We start from the raw sequence: 12,793 nt of genomic DNA on the forward strand, positions 1-12,793 counted from the left end.
AAATATGTCTAAGTGTCAAAAAAGAACACAAGGACCCTTCACGTGATTCTCCATGGTTATTTAGTTAAATGTGCCAGAGCTAGTTTCAAAACTAGTTTTTTCTATTTAATCTAGTGGGTTGTTTGAAGATTATTTATTTATTTATTTATTTTTAGAGAGAAGGGGAGGGACAGAGAAAGAGAGGGAGAGAAATATCAACCTGTGGTTGCCTCTCGCATGGCCCCCACTGGGGCCCTGGCCTGCAACCCAGGCATGTACCCTGACTGGGAATCAAACACACGACCCTTTGGTCCAAAGCTCATGTTCAATCCACTAAGCTACAGGAGCCAGAGCTTAGTCTAGTGTTTTTTGCTTCCATGCTGCTTGACAGTTTACTATTTACTCTTAAAGAATACCGTAATTAGAAACTGTTTTAAACAGATCTTGTGGAACCAATCATTGTATGAAATACATGCATATATTTATGTCTATTCATCACTTATTCACGCACCCTCTGCCTTTCACCTTAGGGGTGACAGTGGAGTACAGCTCCCTGTTGTACTGACTGGTTTGATTTAACCACTGTGATTCAAGAACTCCAGGTGACAGAGAGCCAAGTTGCTTTCCCCCTTCGTGTTCCTCTGCCACCTCTTCCAGTCCCCACATTGAACCATCTTATTCAGCTGTTTGCTTTTTCTGTTCATTCCTTTCAGATTTATGTACAGAACAACAGTGGAGAACAATTACAACCCAGAAAAAAATTAAACATCCTTTCTGTTTTGAATCTTTGATTATTTGATTTTCCATAGGGAATTCTTATTTAAATAAATCTTTTCATATATTTTAATTAAAATTGGAAATATATTTTATGTAACACACTTTCAAAAAGATACATAATACAAAAGAATAAGAAGTGTATTATATGAACACCGTGATTGTACAACACTGATTGTTCACTACAATTAGTATCAGTTGTTTTGGAAGTTCACCCTCATCCACAACCTCATTTCCAAACAAAAGGACGCTTTTCTTATTGATTCGATAAAAAAGCGTCCCACAAACCACTGAAAGTCTTTCACATGCTGAAGACATATATCGTCATCTTTTCCCTGTGTGTTCCCTATATGCGCAGGTGAGTTCAGTTTTCACTCCTTTACTCTTCTTACTTTGTTGTGAATAATCTAATTGCTATAGAGATTGTATTGAACATGACTGCCTAACATTTCCACCTTAAAATATAAATTTATTTTTTATATTACTCATAAAATGATGTCATTATTTTACTAAACAGAAAGTCAGGAGTTTATATTTTCTAAAAATTTATAGATAGTCTTTATTTTTCAACTGTTCATTTTCGTTTATTTTTTTTATTTTACTGAGATATGCTCAAGGTTTATGGTCAGGAACTCAGTGGCCTGAGTATTAAGATATTTGGATTCCACTGCTTTTGTGGCCTTCTACTCTGATCACAGCAAAGACACCACTCTTTAATCTCTCTCTTTAATATCTCTCTGTTTCTTTCTTTTTCTGTTTCTGCCTTTTCCTCTTTTTCCCATTAGTAACATTAGTAACTTGGCCTACTCGGGTAAGGTCACGGAGTGGAAAACTCCTTGAGCTAACAAGCCATGTCTATAGCTGTTTCCTAACCACCTAAGAGAATCTCATGGATTTCTTCAACTGAAAACCCAGGTGATGATGCTTTCTGCCTAGCCTACTATAATGCGGTGCACCCATCTGCTCCTATCTTGATGCTGGTGGCACTGAATGTAATTTTTAAGACTGTTACAGCAGCCCCATTCTTAGGGATGTGTGGGGAAGAGATAGGAACATTGTTACCCAACCTTGTAATGCACTATTTCTGAAGACTCGAATGTAACTGAGATCAGAGGACAGTGTGAAATGAGTTCAGGGTATCTTCAAAGGGAAAAGGTATGTAGAAGAGCAAATAAAAATGATACTGTGATAAAATGCCTGGCAAAACAGGGAATGCAGGGAACTATAAGTATGCAAATCAGACAGTGGAGGAACATGCTATAAAGCTAAAGTTGTCTGTGAAAAGGAGGAAGAAAAAATAAAATTTTGGATGACCATTTCTGTAAGACAGCATCATAAATATTCATATTATAAAATGATTATACTAGAAATTACTTGTCTCTGAAGTTTGAAAGTAATTTATTGTGCAGATGAAGGAATGAAAACCCAAAGAAGTTCAGTGAATTCAGCCGGGGCTTCAGAACCAATGGCATGGTAAGACCTAGAATCCACTTTACCCTACATAGTAAATGTTCTCTTTTACTAGATAAAAAAATAATTTAGAATCCACAGAACATATTAATTCTTCGTATAATAGAATAAGTCCTATTGTGGGAAAAAGGGAGTTTCTATGAAAAGTAACTCCACAGAGTGATCTGATCATGAATTCTAAACTGGGCACGTCTTGGGCGATAGCCATGCCCCAGGTGTATAATAGATTTATGTTTGCCTTAAGCAAGACTTGTCCATTGTTGGTTCTGCGCATCTAAGTTAACATACCTCTGAAGTAAATTGTAACCACCCTCAAGAAAGCACATAATCTTGCCAACTGTCCTGTAATCCAACACCTGCCTTGCTTCTCCCACCTCCAGGTACTTTTTAAAATATTTCTTTCTTAATTTCAAATGCACAAAAGAAGCTGCAAAACGCTACTTTGCGGAGCATTTGAGATCTTGCTCCTAGGCATATGTTGTTAGTTTGGCTCAAATAAACTCATGAAAATTCTCTACAGGTTTGGATGTTTTTTATGTCAACATTATAAAGCAGAAAAAAACATGTAGGGAAGTACTTTGAAAGAAAATAAAGCACTAAAAATGTCAAGCTGTTTTGAAAACTGTTAGATAGCAAGGTCAAGAATGTCTTTTATAGGAATTCTGAAGTTCTTTGGAAATATATATATATATATATATATAATTTTTTGAAATACAAAAATGTATATACTACAGATAAATCCAAGTTATGTCCATTTTGTATTTTCTTAAACCACAAGAGATTGTGTAACTAGACATCTATTTCCTTCATCTTCACCATGTTCTTTTTCTTGTGTAATTTTTAAAAACAAAATAACTGAATCAATCAATCAAATTTGCCCTAAACAATTCATTAGGCCTTCTAGAATTTCACTTTCTATGAAGAGTTCATGTTAAAAGCATTTTTAATAAGCAGAGTAATATGATATAAGGCAGAGTACTCTTTTTGAACAATTATTCACACACCTGTTGTCCCTCACACAAGGGCCTGCATGGTCACTCTTCTGAGTAGGCTTGGAGTTATTAAAATAATAGCTTTAAGAGATCAGATGTAGAAAACAATGAGGAATGCTCAATGTAATTAATGTACTCCGGAATTTTCTCCAAATTTTATATTTACTATTATCAGTGAAAGGATTCTGAGTCATATGCAGAGACTAATATCAAGAGATTTCAAAAAGATCACTGCAACATTTGTTATGGACCTTCCTCTAACTAGCTGTTCAGGAAATTTCAAATGTGGAATTCAGTGGTTTATAAAAATGATGTTCTTACAATATTAAGAAAAGACAAATCTATCCTCATTTCCCATTGAACAAGTAATTGTCTAAATATCTGAAATGACAAGTTATAAACCTGATCCTAAGATCTTTACAGAGTAACAATTTGGAAGTAAAGGTCAATGGCTTGATACATACAGCTAGGTTCCGAGTGGTGTTCAAAAACACTGTCAAAATCGGACAAATGTTTACTCATAAGCTGTCTAATGTGACAAAGTCCACAAGGCCAAGTGTTTTGTCATGATCTTACTTCTAAAGCAAGATTCTGTCTCAGCATATTTTCTAAAAGTAAATATTTATTCTTACTTCACTGTATGGAATGCACATTCCCAAACTAGAGCTATGGGTAACATTTTATGGAATGATGACTATGTAAGAAAATAATGGATGCTGTTGGATGAAAGATAAATATTAAATACCAGGTGCTTTAAAACTGGCTTACACAAATTATTCAAGTTTTTGTGAGTCATCTTATTTCTTTTTCCTTTTGCCTACTCAATATGAACAATATGAAAGTTTACAGAATAAAGTATAAAATATTTGACCTCATTATTTCATGAAGAGACCACTCGCCCATGGGTTATGAAGCTGATATTAGCTGTGTCTGATTTAGGGCAGAGATCTGGATGAGGTGAAATTAGAAGAAAAGTGAGTTGCCAGACATTAGAAAAGAATGAAGATTATTAAGGTTTTTCAGAAAAATTAAATACACATAGAATAACATATGCTGCAAAAAAGAAAATCCTAGTACATTAATAATAATGTAGAGAAGAAAGAACATAAAAGTAATGTGAGTGAAAGAACAGAGAGAAAAATCAAAACAAGATAACATTATTTCAGCAGGAGGGTGGTGGGGGCAATGAGCAGAACAAATAAGATCTAACAGGAGAAAAATTTACTGAAAAAAATTTGGGCATAGATTATAAATATTTACCATAGTCCAGAAATAAAATTAATTTTAAATACCAAAATACCAGCAAATCCTGGTAAAACTTTCATTCAAGAAAAAAGAAAAATTCTACATTATCTAGACACATGAATTTCTGTGACATTCAAACACCCATGTATCTTTTTATAACACTGAAATCGAAAAGGAATTAGAAAATTGGTTACTGGTTACTGATTTTAGTTTTGTGAACTAGCATCCACATGAGCCCAAGCTGATACTCATGTGAGAAGGCCACAAAAGTCAGACAGAGTCTAGGTAGCTAAATTGAGCCCAAAAGAAAACCAAGGGCCTCACAGTAAAATACCTGAAGGAGAAGGTGGAAGTAAAATCAAATGCAACAGTCCTGAAAATAAACACAGGTCAAACTTCACACTGAAAGATGAAAACGAGTAAGCACAACTATAGGCCACTTATAACAAAGAAACCTAAATAACCACACAATTTAAAGAGAAAATACTGGGAAAAATTACCAGGCAACTATAAGTCAATAAAACGATTATAGCTATATTTCTTTCATGCAAAATAGTATTAAAGGCAGATAGGACTCTTTTATAATAGAAGATCATCCCACTACGAAGCTGTAACACCATAGGCCTCTGCGTGCTAACTAGCCCAGTAGAGACACAAAGACCATTAGTAACAAGAACAGGAGAAGTTTATAGGAATGTAGTTGCTGTGGGTGACATTAACATGTCTCCCTCCATCTTCACCGAAGAAAATTTTAAGGTAAGTGATTTGAACTATATGATCAATAGGTTTATTTTCTTTATTGTCACTAAATAAATATTATCTACAATAAATATTAAAGATGCCCGCCATGCTACAGAGCTTTCAGTCTAGTTGGAAAGAGAGATAGGCAGGTATAATTTCAGAATTAGTGGGTCTCCACCAGGTGAGCTGGGAGCCCACAGGAGGGGATATGATCCTCCTGGGGGCGCCAAAGGGCAGGGGCGGGGAAGACACCCTGAGAAGTAGAACATCTGCACCGAACCCTGAAGGAGCTGGACCTGTGAATGTGGGAGAGAAAGACGCAGAAACGGGATGAAACGGGAGCGTGGCCAACAAATCATGTTGGGAATATTGGGTAATGTTCCTGAGGAAAACATTAAGAGTTCCCACCACAACTGATATTGCCATAGAGTATTAGATGGATTAAAGGCTTAAATGCATTTTTAGGTGATACAAAATCTTTAGAGAAATTAAGTAAATCATCAAATGATTTCAGTTGGATTTTCTAAGCATTAAAAATTTAAAGTAAAAAAATCTTTTGAACAAAATTTATAAGATGAAATAAAAGCTGGAGAAGGACAATTACGATGAATAGGCTAAAGTTTTATTTTTAGTAAAGAACAATGGTCAGAAAATGCTAACACTATTGAAAATGGATAAATGACTCACAACAATAATTCACAGTAAAAATAATAGCAAATATGTATAAAGTGCTTTCTGTTTGTCAGATATTATCTATTTAATGCCTCTAAAGCAGCACCCTATAATTTAGAAATGATTTTTATTTCTTATCTCCATTTTACAGATAAGGAAACAGAAAAGCAGAAAGGTTATAAAACTTGCTCAAGGTCAGTGGCTGGTGAGCTTCAGTGCTGGAAGGGGAAGCGAGGCTGTCTGCTTCAGCTTCTGTGACTTTACAATCATCTTAAACTGCTTCTAAAGTGTCCAAAACACCAACACAAACCCAAATTTTACCTTCCCCAGTAAACAGATGAAGGAAAATTCAGACAATAAAGGGATGCCATTTTCTGCTGTGAAACTGAAGTATAATTGCATAAACAATAAGAATATTTATAAAATAACCCCAGATAAGCTAAGCTAGTATATATTTATGACTCAAAAGAAATTCTAAGGTTCAATAGTCATTTGTACTCTCTAGCAGAAAAACAAGTATTTAGTATTTTTTTCTTTGAGATGTTCTGTCAAGAAGCCATTATTTAATTAGAACTAAGTGCAGGGCAGAGAGTGAGCGGGGTGTCAAAGAGAGGCCCACAAACATGACGCAAATACAGACTTCAGTTTCGAGAAGGTAAGCACACTTTCCAGGACACAGCAGTAGCCTCAGTATTTTATTCTGGATGCGTTATAAAGAAGCCAACTGCTTCCTACTCGGAAAATTGATTTACAACTAAATCTGGAGAGTGACGAACTAAAATCTATGAAATCTAAATATATGATCTATAGCCCAGCTTGAATTTGTATACAGGATATCATTCCAATGGCATGATATCAGGCTTGGAGCCATAAGCATGAACAAATCTTCTACAATTCTTCATATCTTCATATCCCTTGGCTAATAATAAAATTCATCTCTCTTAAACATTAGAAATGCTGCCGCCAATTCAAAGTTGTCATCGATTTGAGTTTTATATATTTTAACTCTCATTTGAAAATGATAAAACCAAGAAGAAATGGTTGGAGAATGACATGAAAGAGCAAGTGTGTAGTGTAATCCTGCACTGATTTACAGTGCTTAAAGACACCTGGAGAAGAAGGGGGAGGGGTAAAGTGAATGGACGGGTGTGTGTCATGAGAGCAGAGAGACTCTGCTATAGCACCCATCCAGTACGTGAACACAGCGGGTCATGTTCTGCTTCTAAAAGCAGCTTTCTTATGGCCCTATTCTCCCCAAATGCATTGTGTTATTGAGGGGACCCTTCTCACCTTCCCCCAAATCTATCCATTCAGCTGATCACCACACTTTGGACCTGAACCAAAACAGAACTCTGAGGGTAAGAAAGAAACATTAGTTCTTGCTTCCTTAGTGACCCTTCCCTAACCGGTATTCTCCTAGTTCACCAGCTCCTGGAAGGGATCTTGTACATCCAGTTGTCTTTATAAGAGAGAAGAAAAGATTCAGCTTGTTGTAGACAAGATATTAGCTGCCCAAAGGTGTTCAAATCCCTATCCCCAGAATCTGTGAATATATCAGTGTACGTGGCAAATGGGACTCTTGCAGATGTGACTAAGTTAAGGATATTGATATGTGAAGGGCACCATTACCCAGGTGGGCTCAATGTCATCCCAAGGGTCCTCATAAGTGAACAGAGAGGCAAGAGAGTCAGAGTTAGAAAAGAGAAGTTATGACGGAAACAGGAGATAGGAGCAGGGGAGATATGCAGATTCTACACTGTTGATTTTTGAGGAAAGGTCCCTGAATCAAAGAATGCAGGCAGCTCCCAGAAGCTGAGAAAGGCAATAAAACAGGTCTGTTTCTTCTCCTCCCACCCCCAAGCTTCTGGACCTTAGCCCAACCAACACCTTGATTTTCATCCAATGAAACTCATTCTGGGCTTTGGACTTCAGAACTATATATAACAGAATAGATGTGTTCTGTTGTAGCTACTGCTGTTCATGGTAATTTATTGTAGCAGCAATAGAAAACTAACACAAGCAACCACTACCTACACCTGTCCAAGTCAGAAATCACTACGCAATAAATGCTTCTCAAAGCATGTTTTACTTCCAACTCCTTCATATCTTAGAGGTTTACATATACAAACTACTCTGCTGGGAACATCCTTAAAATTATTCTTCATGTCCCAAAAAAGAAACGTCCACCTATTTTTAGATAAAATTCAATGGAAATGCCCGCTTGGGTTCTAATCTCCCTGAATAATAAAATTGTCATTTCTAATTGTAATAATTTCTTTATTCTTTTAAATATTTTATTTATCTATTTTTAGAGGAATGGGAAAGGAGGGAGAAAGATAGCGAGAGAAACATCATGTGAGAGAGAAACATCGACCGATTGCCCCTTGCATGTGCCTGGACTGGGGACTGAACCCGCAACCCAGGCATGTGCTCTGACCAGTGACCAGGGATTGAGCCAGTGACCTTTTGCTTTGCAGAATGGCACCCAACCAACTGAGCCGCGTAGGTCAAGGCTGCAATAACTTCTTGTTATGTAGACTGGTCTTTTGTCTTCTGCAGCTCCTATCATCTCACAAGAAGTGCTCCTGGTAACAGAGCAGTTATGAATGAACAAGATTTAGTCAGAAATTAGGTAATCATTAGTTCGTTAACATTGCTAGTTTCAGTATTTGGATATTTAATCATATTACTATTAAATATTTTTGAATTAATTGCTCAGTTTAAAGAATTGGCCAGTTAAAATCAATAATTGAAAAAATGACTTTAATTTATTTGAAATGGTCAAATAAATTAGAACCATTAAGTGCCTGTAGATGACACATATTTTCACAGCATAAGTCTCCTGTTGGACATTTCCCTACCATAGTGATTTCCAACCAGTGAGCTGCAGGGATTTTTAAAACATGCAGTGCCTGACTATTTATTTAGGGGCACTGACCTCTTTTTCCTTAGATTGTCCAAAAAAAAATGGCAACAGCCAACACAACAATAGCTTTCAGGTGTGAGTAAATGAAAATTATGCCCATTATTTTTGTCAGATTGGCAAAGATATATTTTTTGGTGTGCCACAGAACTTAAGTAATTGGTTCATATGTGCCGTGAGTTGGAAATGGTTGGCAATCACTGCCCTGTTAACGTGTCAGTTATGCGTTAATCATTTCACATGTATTACCTCACTAGTTCTAACAACCTACCGAGAGGGGGTGTTATTCCATTTTACTAAGAGTAAAGTAACATTCCAAAGAGAAACTCACATAGTAAGTGGCTGAGCCTGGAACTGAGTTCAGGAATTTCTTAATACAAGGCTATTCAGCTCTTCATAGTCACTTAGGTAAGTGACAATGAAGTCACTTACCTAAGTTATATTCATTAAAATATACTATTTTACTGCAACGTAACTTTTTACGGGTATGAACCATCTTTTCTGTGTCCTAAATCAAAGGGAAAGTAAAAAGCTGAATTTTTATGGCTCTTACTGGCTGCTTTAAAAAATAATTAATAACCATTCACCACGTGGTTGCCTGTGTCCATGGGCTATGCACATATGCTAATGTTCTTTGGCTCATTTTTTTTGTCTTTAGAAACTTGAGTTTATAATTAGAAATCAGAGCCAATTTTCAGTTGTCATTATTTGGTGACTTTGGAGATCAAACTTGAAACAGGGCTAGGCATTCATCGAAATGTCAGAAATAGGGATGAATTTTACTCTAAAGGATAGAAAATGCAAAACTGGGAGTATTGTTCTCATGTTCTATTTATCTGTTTTGCCCACAGCATGAAAGGCGGTGCCAGGCTTCCATCGAAGTGTCCTCTTGTTGGAACCTGCCTCCCAGGAGTCCCACCAGGGTGTTTGATAACCTTTCCTCTGAGGCTTTAGCCATACACTCAGTAAAACGTCTACTGCCCATCTCCAGCTGGCCAAGCACAGTGCTCAGGAGTGGGCACTAATTAATCCCCATTGTATTCAGTCCTGCTCTACTCGAAAAGAGAAAAAAGAAAAACACACCAGAGAGATCCTGAATACTATTCTAAGAAGCATTGATCTGCCTTTATCTCTCAAAACAAAACCTGATGTCACAGGTTGTATCATCCCTACAGACTGACTTCTAAATAGAACAAGTTCCCAGATGGCTGGCCCTGCTAGGGAAGTTGGCTAAGCTGAAGAAACACCAAAAGGGAGGTCCCATCAGGTGGGAAATATTGAGGAACTAGGTGGCTCACACTCCACACCCCTTTCCCCTCAACCACACTTATTTATACAGAGGTGGAAGTCAGATTAAAATGGATAAAGCTCGATCAGATTCGATGGGGTTGAAAAGTCACTTACATATAGCTTCATAGTGGCTCCGTTTTTTTCCAGATTGTCCACTTAATCCAGGCAGCAAGTAGCTCCCTCACCTATCTCTTCCAACATCTGAAAATTATACTTTCCTTTGTATTACTTATTATTTCTCAGTGTACATTTGAATCCCTCTGTCCTGGCCACTTCTCTCATCTTCCACTAATGTGCTAGTTCCTCCAGCACAGGACAGAACCAAACTAATTTTGTAAACCTGTTTTACACTAGGCTCTATCTTGGGAACATCACCCTGGAGAAGGCAGACTCACAGGGAGATAATAGAATATATTGAACACAGCATATATGAACACAGATTGTTTAACTTTTTTAAGTCTCCTTCTTCTTATCCTGTATAATGAGAATGATAATAGAACTTATGATGGGGCTGGAAGAACTGAGGGAGATCTTAACAGAGTTTTACATAGTATCTTGTACATAGGAAATAAATGCTCACCTAGGTATTATTCAGGTAATCTGAGATGATAAAAGTCTGAGAATTAGAAAAGTCATGAAAATTTTCTAAAACTCTAAGTTAGTAAGTAGCAAGGATAGGACTTGTCTCAGGTTTATCTGAATCTAAAGCCTTGTGTAAGGATGTTCCATTTCTCTTTTTAAGCCAAAAATCTTCATTGTTCCCCGACATAAGGAGAACACAAACCTCCGAAAAGAATGGGCAATTACACAATGAGATTGGGGCAAAGAGGGTGGCATAGTCCTATTCATACAGCCACAGGGATGGGGAAAGTATTCAGTATATAAAAGGGAAGAAATTAATAACTCAGTGTAAGTGACATTCAAAGAGGAGATTTGTCTGCATTTTTGACACAGCAACATGGCAGCCCTCTGAAAATGTAAAATTCATGAAAATCCCCCTAATATATTATATACGAACGAGGGGAAGACTGGCTCTCCCCCTTGCCCAAGAAGTTCCTCACATTTTCCCCTACACTATATATTTTAGGTAACATCACGAAACCATCACTCAAAGTTATTCACATTTCTAATGTTCCCATGGGGTCTCTGAGCAGTGAATCCTGGCCTGGACTGGCCAGGTGGTGACGACTGGGCTGCTCCCCCAGTCTCTGCTGCCCTTGCTGCTGCCTATCAGCGCGAAGCGAAGGGTCTTGGATTCCTCATTTTCCATCTATTCCAGTGTTGCTCCACAACCGCATTGTGAGGACGGGATACATACGAGGTCTGTGCAGAAGGTATCCAGCACGTAATATGAAAAACAGAGACACTTACTGAAGATACAAGATACAGGAAACACTGTAGTCCTAAAAGTCCCCTTCAAAGTGGGCATCTTGGGACCTCACACAGTTCTCGCAATCACCATCACCTACCCCAAGGTATTTTTGTGAATCTCATCGACAGTCGGAAATCTCTTCTCTTTTAAAGCTGATTTTAGTCTTGGGAAAAGGCAGAAGACACAGAGAGCCAAATCTGGGTGGTAGGGGGGCTGAGTCACCTGGGTGCTTTGATGTTTTCACCAAAAAATCGCATTTTACGGGTAAAATGTTTTTTAATCACATTTTACCCATAAAAAGTTATTTCTGCATGAAATGTGATGCATGAGCAGGTGCATTGTCATAATGAAACTGCCAAATATCAGTTACCCATAGCTGTAGGCTTTTGAATAATCCAGATAGTTTTGTGGAAGAATGTTCAAGCTTATTGCAAAATTTCAAACAGATTTGTTGCTTTACTCGGTCAGTCATTCTGAATGCAAAAGCCACACAGTACACATGCTCACTCAATGGCATCTGCCACCCCCACGGACTAGTGCAGTGTTCACATATGTGCATTCCTGTCCACTTTCCTTGAATGCCAGGTGACATCGATGTGGAGCAAACTGTGCTAATGTTAACAGTGGTTGAACTTTTTATACATACTGTATACAATGGAACACTACTCAGCTATAAGAAAAGATGAAATACTGCCATCTGCAAAAACATGGATGGATCTTGAGAGTACCATGCTGAGTGAAAAAAGTCATATGGAAAAGGACAAAAATTATAGGACTTCACTCCTCTATGGGATATTTAACAGAAACCAACAAATGAACAAAGCAAACAAACAAAGAACTCACTGACACAAATAGTTGGGGTTACCGGAGGGGAAGGAAGTGTAGGGAAGGAGAAGAGGGTAAAGGGAGTCAAATGTGAGATGACAAAAAGAGAGCAAACTTTGGGTGGTGAACACATTACACAACATACAGATGATGTATTATAATGCTGTATACTTGAATCTCATATAATCTTATTAACCAATGTCACCCCAATACATTTAACAAAAAATTTCAAAAAAAGTACATCGTGAGGAGCACCCCAAAACCAAGAGGTGTTTTTATATTTGGTTAGTTTGGTATTCTTTCGCTTTAATTTGAGTGTTCTATTTAAACTGATTGCCATTTATTTCTTCACAAGTCTCTATTCTAGAAAAGTTTCCAAATTTCATATCATTTTACATTCTTCCACCTTTCCCTGAGTTGCTCTTTATTGATATGTTTTTCACCTATTATTTCCTATCTTATTTTTTATTACTACTGCTTCATTTCTGCTTTCCCTTTTTTCCAAACTTC

Source organism: Sturnira hondurensis, unplaced genomic scaffold (genome assembly GCF_014824575.4).
Source record: "Sturnira hondurensis isolate 20B ecotype Veracruz unplaced genomic scaffold, ASM1482457v3 Scaffold0004136, whole genome shotgun sequence".
Lineage (NCBI taxonomy): Eukaryota > Metazoa > Chordata > Mammalia > Chiroptera > Phyllostomidae > Sturnira > Sturnira hondurensis.